Source organism: Arachis stenosperma, chromosome 4, assembly GCF_014773155.1.
Source record: "Arachis stenosperma cultivar V10309 chromosome 4, arast.V10309.gnm1.PFL2, whole genome shotgun sequence".
Lineage (NCBI taxonomy): Eukaryota > Viridiplantae > Streptophyta > Magnoliopsida > Fabales > Fabaceae > Arachis > Arachis stenosperma.
In genome coordinates, this window is record NC_080380.1 from 49,603,772 (window position 1) to 49,608,157 (window position 4,386).

General features: G+C 41.0%; 1 non-coding gene across 1 annotated transcript; it reads left to right on the top strand.

Moving 5' to 3' along the window:
• The first annotated feature begins 228 nt into the window (after positions 1-228).
• LOC130978209 (small nucleolar RNA R71) lies at positions 229-332 on the top strand. Its single transcript, XR_009085865.1, has one exon. It is a non-coding gene; the product is annotated as a small nucleolar RNA R71 (small nucleolar RNA).
• Positions 333-4,386: the final 4,054 nt, after the last annotated feature.

Consider the following 4,386-nt stretch of genomic DNA (forward strand, 5'->3'; position numbering starts at 1 on the left):
AGAGCATCAATTTCAAGAACTCCCTTCCTCTGAGGCGTCCCATTATTCACGGAATTCCTCTCAGAAGTGTATATGAATTGGTTATTTGCAACCATGTCAATAAGTTCTTGAGCTTCTGTAGGCATTTTCTTTAGGTGAATGGATCCACCTGCAGAATGGTCCAATGACATCTTGGAAAACTCAGATAGACCATAATAGAATATATGTAATATGGTTCATTCTGAAAACATGTCAAAAGGACACTTTTTGGTCATCTGCTTGTATCTTTCCCAAGCTTCATAGAGGGATTCACCATCTTTTTGCTTGAAGGTCTGAACATCCACTCTAAGCTTGCTCAGCTTTTGAGGAGGAAAGAATTTATCCAAGAAGGCCGTGACCAGCTTATCCCAGGAGTCCAGGCTATCTTTAGGTTGTGAGTCCAACCATGTTCTAGCTCTGTCTCTTACAGCAAAAGTGAAAAGCATGAGTGGTGGACGAGATTGTGATCCATGTTCTTTTGTACTTGTATGAAATCATTATTATGGCATCGGTTGTTTTCACAACTCCGTTCAACTAATCAGCAAGTGTACTGGGTCGTCCAAGTAATAAACCTTACGTGAGTAAGGGTCGATCCCACAGAGATTGTTGGTATGAAGCAAGCTATGGTCACCTTGTAAATCTCAGTTAGGCTGATTAAAATTGTTTATGGTTTCGAAAATTAATAATAAACTAGAAATAATAAAAGGGATAGAATACTTATGCAGATTCATTGGTGGGAATTTCAGATAAGCGAATGGAGAGACTGTATGGCTCAAGGACGCCTACTTTCCTACTGCTTCAACTCAATCCTTCTTACTCCTTTCCATGGCAAGCTGTGTATAGGGGTTCACCGTCCGACGATGGCTACTTTCAATCCTCTCGGGAAAATGGTCCTCTGCGGCTGTCACTCGCATGGCTAATCGTCTGGAGGCATCACCTGGCCGAAGGCTACATCCCATCCTCGCAGTGAAAACTACGCTCACGCGCTCTGTCACAGCATGGCTAATCACTGGTTGGTTCCCGCGCCTACTGGAATAGAATCCCTTGATTCTTTTGCGTCTGTCACTAACGCCCAGCACTTGCAAGTCTGAAGCACGTCACAGTCATTCATTACCGGAATCCTACTCGGAATACCACAGACAAGGTTAGACTTTCCGGATTCCCAGGATCCTACTCGGAATACCACAGACAAGGTGAGACTTTCCGGATCCTCATGAATGCCGCCATCTATCTAGCTTATACCACGAAGATTCTGTTAGGGAATCTAAGAGATACACATTCAAGCTCTGTTACATGTAGAACGGAAGTGGTTGTCAATCACACGCGTTCATAAGTGAGAATGATAATGAGCGTCACATAATCATCACATTCATCATGTTCTTGGGTACGAATGAATATCTTGGAATAAGAATAAGATAGAATTGAATGGAATAAAATAGAATTGCATTAATACTTGAGGTACAGCAGAGCTCCACACCCTTAATCTATGGTGTGCAGAAACTCCACCGTTGAAAATACATAAGTAAAAGGTTCAGGCATGGCCGAATGGCCAGCCCCCTAAAAACGTGATCAATAGCCTCTTAGGATGAAGAATAAAACAAAACTGAGACCAAAGATGTCTTATACATTAATAAATCATCCTATTTATAATAAACTAGCTCCTAGGGTTTACATGAGTAAGTAACTGATGCATAAATCCACTTCCGGGGCCCACTTGGTGTATGCTCTGGCTGAGCTTGATCAATCCACGAGCTGAGGCTTCTCTTGGAGTTGAACTCCGAGTTATGACGTGTTTTGGGCGTTCAACTCCGGATCATGACGTTTTTCTGGCGTTTAACTCCAGACAGCAGCATGAACTTGGCGTTCAACGCCAAGTTACGTCGTCAATTTCCGAATAAAGTATGGACTATTATATATTGCTGGAAAGCCCTGGATGTCTACTTTCCAACGCCGTTGAGAGTGCGCCAATTGGAGTTCTGTAGCTCCAGAAAATCCATTTTGAGTGCAGGGAGGTCAGATTCCAACAGCATCAGCAGTCCTTTTGTCAGCCTTTTTCAGAGTTTTGCTCAAGTCCCTCAATTTTTGTCAGAATTTACCTGAAATCACAGAAAAACACACAAACTCATAGTAAAGTCCAAAAATATGAATTTAACATAAAAACTAATGAAAACATCCCTAAAAGTAGCTTGAACTTACTAAAAACTACCTAAAAACAATACCAAAAAGCGTATAAATTATCCGCTCATCACAACACCAAACTTAAATTGTTGCTTGTCCCCAAGCAACTGAAAATCAATTAGGATAAAAAGAAGAGAATATACTATAAATTCCAAAATATCAATGAATATTAATTATAATTAGATGAACGGGACTTGTAGCTTTTTGCTTCTGAACAGTTTTGGCATCTCACTTTTTCCTTTGTAGTTTAGAATGATTGGCTTCTCTAGGAATTTAGAATTTTGGATAGTGTTATTGACTTTCCTAGTTAAGCATGTTGATTCTTGAACACAGCTACTTATGAGTCTTGGCCATGGCCCTAAGCACTTTGTTTTCCAGTATTACCACCGGATACACAAATGCCACAGACACATAACTGGGTGAACCTTTTCAGATTGTGACTTAGCTTTGCTAGAGTCCCTAGTTAGTGGTGTCCAGAGCTCTTAAGCACACTCTTTTTGCTTTGGATCACGACTTTAACCACTCAGTCTCAAGCTTTTTACTTGGACCTTCATGACACAAGCACATGGTTAGGGACAGCTTGATTTAGCCGCTTAGGCCTGGATTTTATTTCCTTGGGCCCTCTTATCCATTGATGCTCAAAGCCTTGGATCCTTTTTACCCTTGCCTTTTGGTTTTAAGGGCTATGGGCTTTTTCTATTGCTCCTTCTCTTTTTTTTTTTTTTGCTTTTTCTTGCTTCAAGAATCAATTTCATGATTTTTCAGACCATCAATAACATTTCTCTTTGTTCATCATTCTTTCAAGAGCCAACAGTTTTAACATTCATAAACAACAAGATCAAAAGACATATGCACTGTTCAAGCATTCATTCAGAAAACAAAAGTATTGTCACCACATCAATATAATTAAATTAAATTCAAGGATAAATTCGAAATTCATGTACTTCTTGTTCTTTTTGAATTAAAACATTTTTCATTTAAGAGAGGTGAAGGATTAATGGATTTTATTCATAGCTTTACGGCATGGTTACATACTAATGATCATGAAGTAGAGACACAAAACATAGATAAACACAACATTAAAAACCGAAAAACAGAAAGAAATAAAGAACAAGGAATGAATCCACCTGAGTGAGGGTGGCGCCTTCTTGAAGGTCCAATGGTGCTCTTTGAGCTCCTCTATGTCTTTTCCTTGCTTCTGTTGAATGATTCCTAGTAATTTTGGTGTTTCTACCCTTAGTTGCTTCCAATATTTATGTGGAGGACAACTTATCCCCTGAGGTATCTCAGGGATCTCTTGATTTGCAGCCACATGTTCTACCACTGAGCTATGACGGCTTTATATGAGTCTTTCCATCTCCCATGACTCAGAGATGGAAGCTTTTGTCTTCCCTTTGAGGTTTCTCTGGCCTTAGGTGCCATTAATGGTAATGGAAAAGCAAAAAGCTATGCTTTTACCACACCAAACTTAAAATAGTGCCCGCCCTCGAGCAAGAGAAGAAAGAAGAGAAGAAGAAGAAGAAGAAGAAGAAAGTGGAGGAGAGTGAGGGGAGATGGATTCGGCTATATGGGTGGGATTGGGTGGGAAGGAGAAGTTGAATTGTAAAGGTAGGTGGGGTGTATGGGGAAGAGTGGATAAATGTGGGTGGTGAATGAAAAACAGAAGGGATGACCATGAATGGAGAGAGAGAGGGCGAGGTAGGTGGGGATCCTGTGAGGTTCACAGATCCTGAGGTGATCCTGTGGGGTCCACAGATCCTGAGGTGTCAAGGAATTCCATCCCTGCACCAAATAGGCATGTAAAATGCCTTTGTGCATCATTCTGGCGTTTAAACGCCCATTGGTGCACATTCTGGGCGTTCAACACCCATGTAAAGCATGTTTCTGGCGTTGAACGCCAGTTTCATGCTTGTTACTGGCGTTCAGCGCCAGTTTTTCCTCTCTGGGCACATTCCTGGCGTTCAGCGCCAGAATGTTGCTTGTTTCTGGCGTTCAGCGCCAGAATGATGCTCTGTTCTGGCGTTGAACGCCAGCCAGATGCATCTTACTGGCGTTGAACGCCAGCCTGTGCGTCCTCCAGGGTGTGAATTTTTTCTTCTGCTGTTTTTGATTCTGTTTTTAATTTTTATGATTTTTTCGTGACTCCTCATGATCATGTACCTAATAAAACACAAAATAACAATAAAATAG